Below are 17,174 nucleotides of genomic sequence, written 5' to 3'. Positions count from 1 at the left end.
ATCCGGTGTTTTCCCACAGTCCAGATATTTGGGTTTGTCCTTGCCGTTTGATACCTAGGCCTCCCCTCCCCCGATTCATGAGATTAAAAACTACATTTCTGAAGTTGGGCCATTCGGTACCAGGTGCCGGGATGCACTTATTCTTTATCGGCGGCCTTTCTCCGAGGATTATGCTGGTTGATAGTACGTAGTGCCATCATAGAGAATTTAGGGATCATAGCTAGGGCAACTAAAAATGGCCTCTGTCTGGGTCTGGGGATCCATCAGGCCCTCTTTCCCATCCTGATGCCTTCAGACTGTAACAAAGTTCTTCTGCGAACCCCGCTACTCCCCAAACTGCATTCATCACCCTGGAATGAAGAAGGCATACGAAGAGCTGCAAGGTGTATTTAAATATCGATCCTTCCAAAAGTATCTTTTTGGGCACGTGTGACAGGAAAACGAAAGCCCCGAACTGTGCAATTACAGAGATGAAATTGTTTCTGTGTGGAGCGTTTGTTTTGCAGGAATAATGACGTGTCGCAGCATGAGGAAAGCACAGGGTTCCTTCTGCTTTGAATCTCTAAATTTGCTTGTTGTTCCAGTGGGCACGATTCTGCTCTGTTGGAGCTCCCGCCATAGGGGGGATTGGCTGGGCAAGAGTTGCCTGGCCCACTGATGCACTTTTTGGGGTTTTATTTTTTTCATCCTTTTGGGACATCACCCCACTGCCAGCAGCTCTGAAGTCCAACATGCTTTCAGGGCCATCTTGAGAGTACAGATCCTCCTCAAGGTGGGCTTGGGGTGTTCTCCGTCTGTCTGTCTGTCCAAATGTCCATCCGCCCGTCCATCTGTCCAAATGTCTGTCTGTCTGTCCATCCAAATGCCCGTCTGTCCGTCCATCCATATGTCTGTCCGTCCATCCATCCATATGTCTGTCTGTCTGTCCAAATGTCCGTCTGTCCGCCCGTCCATCCATCCATTTGTCTGTCTGTCCCTCCGTTCTTCCGTCTCACTTGCCCCCTTCAAAGCCCTACTGAAGGCTCACCTCCTCCAGGAAGCCTTCCCAGACTGAGTCCTCCTTTTCCTCAGCTTCTCTCCCCTCCCCATCGCCCCGCCTCGCTCCCTTTGCTTTACACCCTTCCTCCCCACACAGCACCTGTGTATGTATGTGCATATCTATAATTCTGTTTGTTTATATTACGACCTGTTTTACTTGTTCTGATGTGAATATATATCTCTAATTCATTCATTCATTCAATCATATTTATTGAGCACTTACTGTGTGCAGAGCACTGTACTAAGCACTTGGGAAGTACAAGTTCTATCTATATTAATGCTACCGATGCCTGTTTACTTGTTTTGATTTCTACCTCCCCCCCCCTTTCTAGACTGTGAGCCCATTTGGGCAGGGATTGTCTCTCTTTGTTGCGGAATTGTACTTTCCAGGTGCTTAGTACAGCGCTCTGCACACAGTAAGCACTCAATAAATGTGATAGAATGAATGAATGAAGTTCAGTTCAGACCCTGCAAGTTCCCCGGGAGGTAAGATGAATTCCGTTCTCGATAAAAATCATGGACTCCTCCAGCTGGAAGGGACCTGGAGAGAATAGCCAGGCCAGCCCTGCCTCCTCCGATAACACCGACCAGGGGAGGAGTTCACCTAGCGCAGGGGCGGCCAAACGGAGACTCACGAGTCACAGATGGCTCTTGACCTGCTGTGTGGCTCGCAGCCAAGAGTTAGGTAACGTGCCTTGTCGTTTTTCACCGTGGCGGCGGGCCTGCAAGGTGCCACCGCTCCAGCCCTTCTGGTGGTCCAGAAGGCCTAGGCCGGAGAGGGGGACGGCACTCAGTCTCACCCCCGGTCTCTACTCCTTATGTTACTTGCTCGCCGCTACCTCCCTCCCTCCTCCTGGGAGAAGGCCTGCTTGCCACCATTCCCCACCCCCCCAGCTGGCTTGGGAACACCCACTCACCATCCCGGCTTAAGGAATTGTTATTTGTCTGGAGCGCCCAGCCATGTTATGCTTCTGGTCTGTGGCTCTTTGGTTCATGAGGCCTGACCACTTCTGACCTACTTTTTCTTCAAGGATCACATCTCTGCGGTCTCTAGATAAACCACCTCGAGTCCTTTAAATTTTGTCAGAAGACTTATTTCTCAATCCTTTAGTCATATATTACCCTTCTCTATATCCTCTCAGTTTCTCCAGGTCCTTTTTAAAGTGCAGCCATCAAACTGTGATCCAGCATTTTAATCCGGGCTTCCACTTCGCTTCCTTCCTCCTCTCCTGCCCTGCCCCCCCACACCCACCGTAGCCCCCTCATTCATTCAATTGTATTTATTGAGCACCTGCTGTGTGCAGAGTACTGTACTGTTTTGGAAAGTACAATACAACAATAAACAGTGACATTCCCTGCCCACAGTGAGCTCACAGGTTTCAGATCAATCCAGGTGGACCCAGAACCAGTCGGGCCAGTGCTGTCTCAGACCAGACCTGCTGGGGTGACCCCAAGATTTTAGGCCGGAGTCCCCCGCAGCCTGGCTTTGCTGGAGTGGACCCCAAGCTCCTCATGGTGGTGGCAGCGATGCTTTCCAGCTTGGTATCCCGTCACCACCTGGGAGACTCCGTGACCCCCAACTGAGAAGGAATCTTTGAAAGTGCTTGATGAACGAAAGGAAAAGATTCCTTTAGTGTGCCCTTTTTCGCCAGCCTGCTTAGTAGAGTAGCTATATTCCTTCATTCAATCGTATTTATTGAGCGCTTACTGTGTGCAGAGCAGTACAAGTTGGCAACATATAGAGACGGTCCCTACCCAACAGCGGGCTCTAAGTCTAGAAGACCGTGACTGTGATCAGAGCCATTTAGGGATAAAGTCTTCTAAATACATCTACAAAACTCGGCAGGAGCTTTTGGACAACTGGAATTGTTTACCTCCTTTGGGATTCGGTTGATTTTCATTTGCGGTCTCCACCTCCATCAGATCAGAGGGTCCGTCTTCTACATTCTTCACCTCCATAGATAAAGACTCATGACCCCAAGCTCCGCATGGTGGTGGCAGCGATGCTCTTCAGGTTGGTATCCCGTCACCACCTGGGAGACTCCGGGACCCCCAACTGAGAAGGAATCTTTGAAAGTGCTGGATGAACGAAAGGAAAAGATTCCTTTAGTGTGCCCTTTTTCGCCAGTCTGCTTAGTAGAGCAGACTCTATTACTTATTCATTTATTTATTTTACTTGTACATATCTATTCTATTTATTTTATTTCGTTAGTATGTTTGGTTTTGTTCTCCGTCTCCCCCTTTTAGACTGTGAGCCCACTGTTGGGTAGGGACTGTCTCTATATGTTGCCAACTTGGACTTCCCAAGCGCTTAGTACAGTGCTCTGCACACAGTAAGCGCTCAATAAATATGATTGATTGATAGAGTAGCTATATGACCCCAAGCTCCGCATGGTGGTGGCAGCGATGCCCTTCAGCTTGGTATGCCGTCACAACCTGGGAGACTCCGTGACCCCCAACTGAGAAGGAATCTTTGAAAGTGCTTGATAAATGAAAGGAAAAGATTCCTTTAGTGTGCCCTTTCTCGCCAGTCTGCTTAGTAAAGCAGACTCTATTACTTATTTATTTATTTATTTTACTTGTACATATCTATTCTATTTATTTTATTTCGTTAGTATGTTTGGTTTTGTTCTCCGTCTCCCCCTTTTAGACTGTGAGCCCACTGTTGGGTAGGGACTGTCTCTATATGTTGCCAACTTGGACTTCCCAAGCGCTTAGTACAGTGCTCTGCACACAGTAAGCGCTCAATAAATATGATTGATTGATAGAGTAGCTATATGACCCCAAGCTCCGCATGGTGGTGGCAGCGATGCCCTTCAGCTTGGTATGCCGTCACAACCTGGGAGACTCCGTGACCCCCAACTGAGAAGGAATCTTTGAAAGTGCTTGATAAATGAAAGGAAAAGATTCCTTTAGTGTGCCCTTTCTCGCCAGTCTGCTTAGTAGAGTAGCTATAGGACCCCAAACTCCGCGTGGTGGTGGCAGCGATGCTCTTCAGGTTGGTATCCTGTCACCACCTGGGAGACTCCGTGACCCCCAACTGAGAAGGAATCTTTGAAAATGCTGGATGAACGAAAGGAAAAGATTCCTGTAGTGTGCCCTTTTTCGCCAGTCTGCTTAGTAGAGTAGCTATATGATTTGATTTTCTTTGTACGCCTTTACAAAAAACTCAGCTTTCTACTGGATCAGTGCTAAGAGACTTCAGAAACACAATTGGGACATTAATGTAATAGAAGTGTGAGCCCGTTGTTGGGTAGGGACCGTCTCTATATGTTGCCAACTTGTACTTCCCAAGCGCTTAGTACAGTGCTTTGCACACAGTAAGCGCTCAATAAATACGAATGAATGAATGAATGAAAGTGGCGGAATGATCATTTTTTTGGCTGTTTTTCTTAGAAGAGTATACAGGGAAAGAAGCTAAATGAGAGGGGATATTTGACTGTCAGCTGCTGTCAAATTTTGGGGAAGCTTCTCTTTGCAGAGGACTTCAGACTAGTAGCAGAAAAGAACTTGGGGTACTGCCCTTTTAGTAAGAATACTAACAGTTTATTCTAAAAGGAACAGTAGCATAATCCGACATTTAAATAGAAGTGTTAAATGCTTCCGCTTGAATTTCAGGAGGTGCATTATATTGCGTGATCCCAATACAAAAAGAATGCCCTACATGAGTCTTCTGCATAATCACGGTGCTTAAGTGCTAACTATGTGCCAAGCACCGTTCCAAGGGCTGGGGTAAATATAAGTTAATCAGGTCCCTGTCCCACATAGGGCTCACAGTCGAAATCCCCATTTTGCAGATGATGTAACTGAGGCCCAGAGAAGTGAAGCAGTTTGCCTAAGCTCACCCAGCAGACAAGTGGTGGAGTCAGGATTAGAACGCAGGTCCTCCTGACTCCAAGGCCCACGCGCTATCGACTAGGCCACGCCGCTTCTCATGGAGAGCAGCCCTGGAGATCAGTCACAGATTCAGGACCACTCCGGACCGTAGGAGAGCTGTAAGCCGGATGACCGAGGTGACGGCTGCAGCAGAGACAGAGTCCCATCAGGTTGGAAGGGAGTCGTGGTGGAATTTCTTTTTGAAGTAGCGTTCTCTTAGTCCCCGCCGGGATTCCCAACAACTCCCCTCCTAGAAAAATCACCCCTTCCCAATCCTTGGGATAGAGGTCCAGAAGGGAGAGGTTTCTCTGTGTCAGCCTGAATTTAAGTACTAGAATTGCATCTGAACCTGCAACTTGCTTCCAGTTTCAGTAGCGGATATTAAAAAGAAATCACACGTTCCTCTGGCCCTGAAATCTTGCTAAAGTTGCCTTATACTGAATTTAGAGTGTCGTAGTGCAGGTTGAAAAACTTCACTGATAGGAAGCCAGGTGTTTCAAAGGCCAGGTTAGGCTTTGTGAACTATGCCTCTTCACCCCCTGTTAATTAGGGAGACAATCAGATACCACCCTAGAGGGAACTGGAGTTATCTCCATTTTAGCTGTAAGGGGATAGGATCTGTAAACAATGAAATCCTCAAGCCAGCACAAGTCATTGAAGAAGTTGGTAGCCCAGAGAGAGAGAGAGAGAGAGAGAGGCCCAAGAGTCTAAATTCTAGTCCAAGGCCCTGTCTCAGTGGTTCCCAGCCTTTTTCAGTTGAGGGTCCACCCAACGCAAGAGAGTTGTCTGTGGGTACCCCTTTCCCCCATCTCCTCTTATTTATGTGTATTAACGTCTACCTCCCTGCCTCTAGACTGGACGCACACATTGTGGGCAGGGAGTGTGCCTGTTTATTGTTGTGTTATACTCTCCTAAGTGCGCTTAGTGCACACAGTAAGCACTCAATAAATACGATTGAATGAATTTACTACCAGAGACTATGCAGGGGACCTCTTTGTGGGCAATAAAACTGCTCTTTGTGGGCAATAAAGTCTCGTTTTTATAAGCTGCCATCTTTCCAATAGATTGTAGGCTCCTTGAAGGAAGGAAACATGCTCATCGTGGGCAGGGAATGGGTCTACTTATTCTGTTGTACTCTACCAAGTGTTTAGTATGGTGCTCTGCACATAGTAAAAGCTCAGTGACTACTTTGATTTCATTTGCCTGAGCATGAAGGGCCTGGTGCCAGCATTGGCATATTCCGGTATATGGGCACCAAATAAAAGAAGGAACATCCCAGAGATTCTCAGGGCACACAGGGGGACCAAACAATCCCAGCTGGGATTTACTGACCCTGATTCAAGAGCACCAGGTCCTTACATTCCAAGGATCTTAAGTTTTCTTTTCTGAATATAATCGCTCCTCCCAGCATTTCTGGGAGAAAGAGAGGGGCAGATGGTAGGTAATCAGTCATATTTATTGAGTACCTACTGTGTGCAGAGCACTATACTAAACGCTGGAGGGAATACGACATGGCATTTTAAGAGACACATTTCCTGTCCACAACGAGTTTACAATCTAGAAGATTATCCTGCTCTTTGTGCTTTAAGGAATAATAGCAAAATGTTCCGGGGATTCTTTAAGCAAATCTGCACTGTTGAGTTTCCCAGGCAGTCTGTATCCCTGTGAAATATATATCCATTGCTTGAAGTCACTATCAAGTTTAATAAAGATTTAGGTATAGAGGAGGTACCTTGATGATTCTGCCTATATGATGATGATGATGGTGGCATTTATTAAGCGCTTACTATGTGCAAGGCACTGTTCTAAGCGCTTGGGAGGTTACAGAGTGATCAGGTTGTCCCACCTGGGGCTCACAGTCTTAATCCCCATTTTACAGATGAGGGAACTGAGGTACAGAGAAGTTAAGTGACTTGCCCAAAGTCACACAGCTGATAAGTGGCGGAGCCGGGATTTGAACCGTTGAGCTCCGACTCCAAAGCCCGTGCTCTTTCCACTGAGCCACGCTGCTTCCCCTATATGTCAGAGGACCTTTTATAAAAATTCCGTGCTGTTACAGCAGGACTTTTTTTTTTAACATTTCTTAGCTATTTTGTATTAGAATTGCATTTTAAAAAAAGTCTAGTGGCAGGTGACTGGCTAAAAATTGTAATGTCTCTTAATGGTTTGGAAATATCCCATTGTTAGGACATGTGAGGCTCTGGTTACCTTGACAACAGGTAATGCATGGCAGTGAGGTTTGACTCCAAATCCTTTTTCAATTCTTCACACAGGTTAAGCCTCGTGTATTTATCAAACCAGCGGCTCTGAGTCATTTTAGTGACGGAGGCCAAAAATTAACCTCTTGTTTCCTATTTCTGCTGCTTTTCAGGTGGGAACGCAAATATCTTTTTGGTTTTGTAATTTTGTTTTTTAAGGAAAAGAAACATTGCTTTTTAAGCACCCTATCAAAACGAATTTGCTTATAGTAATTTTAGAAAGTTGCTATAAAAAATTTTTCTAAGCTTAGTCTTTCTGGACTCAGTAGAGCACTTTATGACGTAGGTATTCACAGTAGATACATGCTGGCTAAAGAAATGCAAGTTAGATCCTTGCCCTGTTGATCCCTCGCCCTACTGTTCACCATTTCTGTGCTAGGGACGTGTTTTTTGAGTTTTGTCAGTAGTCGAGGGAGGCTTCTACTTGTGGATAGCCCCAGGAAGGCGTTGGAAGGGAATTTTTCCCACCACTGCACTATAGATAACTCAGGCTTAAAACCTTTCACCCATGCACCCCATGACTAGAGTAGGGTATACAGCAGTAATAATAGTAAGTATGGTATTAGTTGTATTTATTGAATGCTTACTTTGTGTCCAGCACTGTACTAAGCACTGGGATTGATACGAGGTTGAACACAGCCCCTTCTCCCCCTCTAATAATAGTAATGATGGTATTTGTTAAGCACTAACTATGTGCCAAGCACTGTTCTAAGCGCTGGGGTAGATACAGGGTAATCAGGTTGTCCCACGTGGGGCTTACAGTCTTAATTTCCATTTTGCAGATGGGTTAACCGAGGCACAGAGAAGTTAGGTGGCTTGCCCAAGGTCACACAGCAGACAAGTGGCGGAGTCAGGATTAGAACCCACGTTCTCTGACTCCCAAGGCCGTGCTCTTTCCATGAAACCTCACTGCTTCACTGGACTTTAAGCTTGTTGTGGGCAGGGAATGTGTCTGTTTATTGTTGTGCGGCACTCTCCCAAGTGCTTAGTAGAGTGTTCTGCACCCAGTAAGCCCTCAATGAATATGATGGAATGAATGAAGCCTGTTGAGGGCAGAAAGTGTGTCTGTTATATTGTTATATTGTACTCTCCTAAGTGCTTAGTACAGTGCTCTGCACACAGTAAGCGCTCAAGAAATATGACTGACTGACATGAGACTCACAGTGAGCCCACTGTTGGGTAGGGACTGTCTCTATATGTTGCCAACTTGTACTTCCCAAGCGCTTAGTACAGTGCTCTGCACACAGTAAGCACTCAATAAATACGATTGTTTGATTGATTCATTAAATAGGAGAGAGAACAGGTGGTGAATCCCATTTTTCAGTTGAGGAAATTGAGGCATTGAGAATTTGTGACTTACGCAAGGTCCCAAAGCAGGAAAGTGGCAGGTTTGGGATTAGAATCCAGGTTCTCTGACCCCCAGGCCTGTTTCTTTCCACTAGGCCATTCTCTAAAACCATTAACTCAGTCCCCTTTCAAGAGACTTCAAAAATTTCCCAATATTCCACGCTAGCCCCCTTCAGAACCTAGAATAGACTGCTATTGAACCATCATGGATAGGGCTTGTCTCTCTGTCTTTTAGTGTCTCTCTCTCTCTTAAGTTAATGAGTTTTACAGCAACGTTGAAGAGGAAATGCGATCCCACTTGTTCTTATTCTATTTATTTTATTTATTGTATTTATTTTATTTTGTTAGTATGTTTGGTTTTGTCTCCCCCTTTTAGACTGTGAGCCCACTGTTGGGTAGGGACTGTCTCTATATGTTGCCAATTTGTACTTCCCAAGCGCTTAGTACAGTGCTCTGCACACAGTAAGCGCTCAATAAATACGATTGATGATGATGATGATGATGATGCTCTTTATGCCCTCAAAACTAAGGTGTTACATAAATACAAAACACTATCATTATCTTTTTTTCACCTTGGCGGAACTTCTTCATTTCTCTAGTACGTTCTTTCTCCTTCCAGAGGGACGTCAGCTTGTAAAGTGCTCTCCATAATCATGCAACCAAAGAAGAAAAAATCATAGCTGGGCAGCTTGGGACACTAGTTCACCCACCGTTCATTTTTTCAAAACCGTTATTGCCGTGGCTGTTATTTTAGCCTTCTATTTTCTTTCTCTTTCATTTTCTTCTCCTTTCCTTCTCTAGATCCATTCACTACCCTCCGCTATCTCATTCCGCTGACTAGGCACTGTTCTAAGCGCTGGGGTAGCTACCAGGTAATCAAGTTGAACACAGTCCGTGCCCCACACAGGGCTCACAGTCTTAATCCCCCTTTTACTTGGAACAGGGCACTGTGCACCGAGAAGCAGCGTGGCTTTGTGGAAAGAGCCCGGGCTTGGGAGTCAGAGGTTGTGGGTTCTAATCCCGCCTCTGCCACTTAGCTGTGTGGCTTTAGGCAAGTCACTTAACTTCTCTGTGCCTCAGTTACCTCATCTGTAAAATGGGGGTTAAGGCTGCGAGCCCCACGTGGGACAACCTGAAGACCTTGTGCGCTTAGAACAGTGCTTTGCACATAGTAAGTGCTTAAGAAAGGCCGTCATCATTATTATTAATTGAGAGGTACAGAATAACGGAATGATCCAATCCCTGCTCATCGGGAGAAGGAACAGACTTTGTGTGGCAGCCCCAGACTACCCTTCAGGAACAGGCATGTGCTTGCTTTACTGTGTACTTCCCTCCCATAACCCCACATTCAATCGTATTTATTGAGCGCTTACTGTGTGCAGAGCACTGTACTAAGCGCTTGGGAAATACGGGCCTGGCTCCCAGAAACAGCCCAACAGGGAGCAACTGTGTCAGTATCTAGCCCCGTCTAACCATAAATTGGTAAACCTCACAGAATCTAAAACAGCTCTGAGCCGAGAGAGAAGGCATTCTACACACTTTTTCCCATCAAAGAATCTTCCCAGTTCACTGTGAATTTCCATGTAAGTTCGGATAAAAATAAAACCTTATTCTTTGCCTTCTGGGAAAACAACAGAATTGCAACAAGCTGATTTGGACTTGGGCAGCTGAGGTGCTGGAATTGGTCCAAATCCATTGATGGCAAATTGAAACCCAAGCTCTTTATTCACATTTGTGTGTTAATAGAAGGGCTTCTCTTTTCGTCTGTCTCTCCAGTCAAAAAAATTTTCAGTATTATTAGAGTGCCTTGACGAAGCACTTGTCAGCTGGCAAAGAACGATTGCTAATAAATTTAAAAGTGAGTTCCCTCTGGTTATGTATTATTCACAAAAAATCACTCAGTTTACAACAGGGAGTAGCTTTCCGCAGATCATAAAAATAACCGATCTTAAGAAAATGTAAGTCTTGAGGAAATGGCCTAAAGATTAACTTCCAGATCTTTTTTTTGAAATGCAAACTTGAAACAATTTGCAGCTTAGGCAAAGAAAATGTGCATTGATTTTAAAATGGCACAAACTATAATTTCACTTCTATTCACTTTCATTGCCTAATTGGTTCCATAATCATGTAGAATGCACTTTTAAACTTTCTTTGGTATTTAGTCGTAGCCCGTAGTTTAGAAAATAAATCTACTCTAAAAAGCATTTTGGCTATGTAAAATAGACCCTGCTTATAAAAAAAAAAACCCCGCAATTTCAAATGTTCTTTTATATGATGTTCTGCATTTTAATCCCCAAGTTTAAGTTGCCATTTAAAGCAAAATATATTTTTTCAATGAATTTCCCCCATCTTATGCCAAGTTCAATGTTAGCCAACCTCCCAAAAACTACCCCTCGCATTTATTCATATTTTGGATGCAATAAATTACATTTATTTACCCATACCTGGGCTGTCAGCTGCTGTAAGGTTATCAGTACTGGCACCCCCAACTTTGTAATTAGGTCACTAAAGTGTTTTTAGTATGATTGCCTCCAGGATCACTTCCAGGAAAAACCTAAAATTCTAAAATCATAATGGGGAAAAGGAAAGCCGAGGTGGGATTTGTGTGCGCGTGTGAGTGTTTGGTTTTGAAATGTCGTTATTTGCCATTTTCAGCAGGGAAAATATGTTGCCGAGAAATCAAGAGACTGAAATAGGTTTTATTCAGTCTTTTGTCTTGCCAAGATTCTACCTTAAATTCAGTCGCCACTTCATCGTGCTTTGATGGAGCCAAGTCCATCAATTCCCCGTTATAGTGTGATAGTATGTTTTGGTGTGATGAATATATGCGTTTAATGATCATTGGCCAGATAGAGGAGAATGTTATTAGGGAACATTTTCGAATCTGCGATGGGCCAAATTTTGTTCTCAGTTCCTCGGGCATGGTTCCACGGGAGTTTGGCAGCGTGAAATCCGTGTCAGCTGCAGGAATGGATATTAGCAGCAGTAAGAGCAGGTGAGCGGATAGGGCTCCCAAGCTGTCCAGGACTCCTGGGGGGTAGAAAGAGGCAGGGAGTGGGCCAGGTGGTGACGGAGGGTAGGAAAGCTGAGTGGGGCAGTGCGCTGGACGGAAAACCCTCCTTCCCCTTCCCGGCCCTCCAAGAAAAGTTTAAAACATCTTGAACTGCTCCTGCTACTTCCCATCCAAACAGCAACCCCCTGTTCGGGAACCAAATTTTCCAGGCTTTTGGGGACAACTTCACTGATAACCAAGGGCTCGGCCCGTGTCCTTAGCATTTGAGGACGTGTTAAGGCGTTTCATGAGGGTAATGTAGTCGAGTAAGTTTCTGGTTTCTAGATTTCTTGCAATCTAGACTCCTGACTCACCATTCTAACCAGGGAAGAAAAATCTGGTGAAGACTGGAGAGGGGGAAAGGGAATGGCAATCCTAGAGGCTGCTTTTAATTTTCATTTTCTTGAACAACCCTGCGTGACTTGTTTTTAGAACATCTCCAATTGACTCCCTTCCCGACAGCCATTTCCAAAAGCCTCCTTGGAATTAAGTGTGATAAAGAGCGAACGATGAAAACGTATATTTCAAAAGATCATTTACAGAGGAAAAGAGTAACAAAAAGTGTGTAGTTTCCCCCCTGCCTTGCCCAGAGCCTCACTGTTTTTTTTTACCAAAGGCAGAAGGCTCAGAGTGTAAGATTGGTGAGAGATGGGTGTTAACGGTTGTCATTACGAACAATAATGTCCTGTACTTTTTAGCTAACCTACATTACCGTATGTTGTTTTCAGAATGCAGATTTGCTCTATGACAGATTTGATAAATACGTTGCCACTGCATTTTTAAAAAAATGCATGATGTGCAGTGTGGATATTGAGAGGTTGTAAAGTTAAATAAATGATAACTTTTCCCAATTCTAACTATTTGCTAATCTAGGAGCAAACGTCCTTTGATGATATATTTTTTCTGCAACAGGGTTGGAAGACATATAAATTCTCTTGCTGGTAGAGATTTTTCCAAGAAGAATAGAGGCACGTCAGTCTATACTTTCCTGGATTGAACTAACATAAGAGAAAATCCTAACCTAAGAGAAAATCTGGGTGTCTCAGGAGACTTTCTGTCCATATTGCCAGCTGCAACTATTTCTTCTGGACCGAGGTTGTTATTTTGAGACAGAGCAGTTGGTTTTAAACTGCATGTTTTCTGTATGATTTCCTGCCCTATGATCTATACTACAAGCATAAATTAAAATTCTTGGCCCTCTGTCAGTCAGTTATTAGTAACTATTTAGCATCGTCTTTGTGCAAAGCACTCTACTAAGCTCTTGGGCGAATACATTTGAATGAGACACTGTCTTTGCTCATAAGGAGCATAGAATCTAAAGGGAGAGGGTGATTGTACATATCTATTCTACTTGTACATATCTTTTCTACTTGTACATATCTATTCTATTTATTTGATTTTGTTAGTACGTTTGGTTTTGTTCTCTGTCTCCCCCTTCTAGACTGTGAGCCCGCTGTTGGGTAGGGAATGTCTCTATGTGTTGCCGACTTGTACTTCCCAAGCGCTTAGTACAGTGCTCTGCACACAGTAAGCGCTCAGTAAATACGATTGATTGACAGAAGTCATTCACACATAGGAGAAGAAAATGATAACCTTACAGCGGCCGACAGCCCGGGTATGGGTAAATAAATGTAATTTATTGCATCCAAAATATGAATAAATGCTAGGGGTAGAAGAATAAACAGGAGTGCTAAAGGCAACTAGTGGATGGGTGCTACCTTTGTAGGGAAGGTGGAGCCTAGTTGAATATGCCTCTTGGAGGAGGTGGGTTTTTAGGGGGACTTTGAAGGTGGGGGTAGTAGTGTTGTCTCCGTGAGAGGTAGTCTGATCATTCCCTACAGTAGATTGACAACTCTCCCTCGCTCTCCCAGAGCCATTAAAAAATAACTCCTCACCCTGGGCTTCAAGGCTGTCCATCACCTCGCCCCCTCCTACCTCACCTCCCTTCTCTCCTTCTCCAGCCCAGCCTGCACCCTCCGCTCCTCCACCGCTAATCTCCTCACCGTACCTCGTTCTCGCCTGTCCCGCCATCGACCCCCGGCCCACATCATCCCCCGGGCCTGGAATGCCCTCCCTCTGCCCATCCGCCAAGCTAGCTCTCTTCCTCCCTTCAAGGCCCTACTGAGAGCTCACCTCCTCCAGGAGGCCTTCCCAGACTGAGCCCCTTCCTTCCTCTCCCCCTCGTCCCCCTCTCCATCCCCCCCATCTTACCTCCTTCCCTTCCCCACAGCACCTGTATATATGTATATATGTTTGTACATATTTATTACTCTATTTTACTTGTACATATCTATTCTATTTATTTTATTTTGTTAGTATGTTTGGTTTTGTTCTCTGTCTCCCCCTTTTAGACTGTGAGCCCACTGTTGGGTAGGGACTGTCTCTATATGTTGCCAATTTTTACTTCCGAAGCGCTTAGTACAGTGCTCTGCACATAGTAAGCGCTCAATAAATACGATTGATGATGATGATGATGATAACTAAGTGGGCTGTAGGTTCCTGCCACCAGCAGAATATCCAAGGTAGATCTTAAATTTCAGCCGTCTAAATTTCAGAGGCCTCTCCATTCTATGTGCCCTCAATAAGTTCTTGCTCACCCTGACTGGCCGTCATCTGAGTTTTGCCCTGCTGAATCCCAAAGTGTCCCCTGGGTTGCACTGTCCAGGGAAGACCTTGATGAGATTTCATAATATTGATTTAGAGCACAATCACTGGGGTGTGAGTCACATTTCTCAGGGGGTGCCTTTCTGAGGTCAGATTCTGTTCTGTAGGCATTGTTCCTTGGCGAGCTGAGCCTGCTTGTCCACCTATAAAGTCTTTAATGTTGTAAAGTGTACTGTTGGAATGTTGAATCTTAGTGGAGAAGAATAATTAAGGTTACTAATAATAATGATGGCATTTATTAAGTGCTTACTGTGGGCAAAGCACTGTTCTAAGCGCTGGGGAGTTTACAAGGTGATCAGGTTGTCCCACGGGGGGCTCACAGCCTTCATCCCCATTTTACAGATGAGGTCACTGAGGCCCAGAGAAGTGAAGTGACTTGCCCAAAGTCACACCGGTGACGATTGGTGGAGCCGGGATTTGAATCCATGTCCTCTGACTCCAAAGCCCGGGCTCTTCCCACTGAGCCACGCTGCAGGTTGAGATTTTGCACAAATCACAGCAACATAAATCCAGTCTCCTAGCAAATAACATTTTCGATTACTCAGTAGGGTGTTAACTTTAATGCCTTTATATGTATTTGGAGTGTGACTGAATTACCATTCTTTTCAGAGCCATAATTTTGAATTAGATGACATGGAGCAGTACTAATACAATAATGTGACTTTAACGGAACTTTTTGCCTTTTAATTTCTTTGTCTGACGAGAGAGAAAAGAACAGAAATGTTGGAAGTTGGATGAGGGAAGGCAAGGAGCAGGCTTAATGTGACATTAATTTAAAAGCAACTAGTTAGACGCCTGAAACAGCCTTCTTATTGGTCTCCTCGCCTCAAGCTGAATCCCAAAGTGCCCTTTGGGGTGCACTGTCCAGGGGAGACCTTGGTGAGGTTTTGTAATATTTCAGGGGCCTCTCCATTCTATGCTCACCCTAATTGACTGTCAATTGAGTTTTGCCCTGCTGAATCACAAAGTGTGGTTAGGGTTGCACTGTCCAGGGAAGACCTTGACGAGATTTTATAATATTGATTTGGAACACAATCACTGGGGTGTGTCACATTTCTCAGGGGGTGAGAAACCCTCCCCTTCAACCAACCCAACATACAGCCTTCTTAAATCAATCAGTCGTATTTATTGAGCGCTTAACTGTGTGCAGAGCACTGTACTAAGCGCTTGGGAAGTTAAAATGCTTGGAACCCAAGCAGTACTCCCCCCGGTCTTGGGAATTTCCCTCTGGGACCTGTTCCAAGGTGGTCCAGGACAGAAGGATCTTGACCCTGGTGGGAGAGAGAAGGGGGAAGAAGGTGTGGAGCTGCTCCGCCATCCATGTGAACTAGCTCGCTACAATTTTCCCAATCTGGCTCTGTCCTGGATCTTGGAAAGGAAGTGATTTCTCCTTCAGTTGCATGTTGAGGCTCCTGCGTGATCGCTGGAACTGTGTACCTCTTATTAGGGGTCATGTATTTGGGGCCCACAGTCAGGAGGGCCCCAGAGAATGCCCCTTAATTGGCTGGCAGCCCTGACTCCTCCTGTTAATTGCTGTGTTGTCCTCTGTGGGGGGGGAGAGAGATTTCATGGAAGCCTTCTCCAATTAGACCCTGCACTTTCCTCTTCTCCCATCCCTTCTGCGTGGATTTACACCTTTTATTCACCCCTCTCTCAGTCCCACGACAGTTACGCACATAGCCATCATTTATTTCTATTCATGTCTGTCTCCCCCCTCTAGACTGTAAACTCATTGCGGACAGGGAACGTGTCTACCAACGCTGTTAGATTTTACTTTACCAAGCTCTGCACACAGTAAGTGTTCAGTTAATAGGACTGATCGATTGATGCGTCGTGTTGGCGTGGTCCTTTGACCCCCTGGATTCAAGACCCCAGCCAGGCTGAGGCTGGCCCTGGCCAAGCCAGGCAAAGGCAGCCTTGGGGAACGGCTCAACCGCCAGGATATGTCCTTTCGACACATCCTGGCTTTTCAGAATGCCCCCACAATATCGAGCTCTGAATCAAGAAGTGCCGTTGAGGAATTTCTTCACAAAGTGCCATTTTTCATTGGGTTCTAAGTAACTAAATCAAGGTACGAATTTCTCTAATGAAGAGTCCCCCGAATAGTAACAAATACCATGTACTGTCTTTACCCGACTTTCTCCCTTTATTTATCCTTCTTCCCTGCCCCACAACAACTATATGCCTATCTGCAATTTATTTATATTAATGTCTGCCTCCCCCTCTAGATTGTAAGCTCCCCCGAATAGTAACAAATACCATGTACTGTCTTTACCCGACTTTCTCCCTTTATTTATCCTTCTTCCCTGCCCCACAACAACTATATGCCTATCTGCAATTTATTTATATTAATGTCTGTCTCCCCCGCTAGATTGTAAGCTCCCCCGAATAGTAACAAATACCATGTACTGTCTTTACCCGACTTTCTCCCTTTATTTATCCTTCTTCCCTGCCCCACAACAACTATATGCATATCTGCAATTTATTTATATTAATGTCTGTCTCCCCCTCTAGACTGTAAGCTCGTTGTGGGCAGGGCACGTGTTTGTTTATTGTTGTACTGTCCTCTCCCCAGCGCTTAGTACAGTGCTCTGCACACAGTAAGCGCTTAAATATGATTGACCGACTGACAGCAGGAATGAATTGAAACTAGGGAACCCATCTTCAGTTGTCACCTTTTCGTCCATAACAAATGCTGCAGGTGAAATCGCAACTCCAGATGTATTTGTATTTGATTGCAGAATACTATAGTCCTGGATATCTGTGTTGCAAAAGATATATTTATGTTTTTGAAATAACATCCAACAGCCAACTTGTACTTCCCAAGCGTTTAGTACAGTGCTCTGCACACAGTAAGCGCTCAATTAATACGATTGAATGAATGAATGAATGGTGTTGTCGGTTTTGTATCAGCCCTAAGCTTTCAAAGAAAAGGAGCC

The 17,174-nt window shown here is 44.9% G+C and overlaps 1 protein-coding gene across 2 annotated transcripts in view; it reads left to right on the top strand.

The window, feature by feature from the left end:
• The window catches only part of LARS2 (leucyl-tRNA synthetase 2, mitochondrial), a 205,656-nt gene that overhangs the window by 80,616 nt on the left and 107,866 nt on the right, over nt 1-17,174 (top strand). The window lies entirely within an intron of this gene.

The sequence above is a fragment of the Tachyglossus aculeatus genome, chromosome 2 (genome assembly GCF_015852505.1).
Source record: "Tachyglossus aculeatus isolate mTacAcu1 chromosome 2, mTacAcu1.pri, whole genome shotgun sequence".
In the NCBI taxonomy this organism is placed as follows: domain Eukaryota; kingdom Metazoa; phylum Chordata; class Mammalia; order Monotremata; family Tachyglossidae; genus Tachyglossus; species Tachyglossus aculeatus.
Note: the sequence above shows the minus strand (reverse complement) of the source record. Positions and strands in the feature narration are given on the sequence as shown.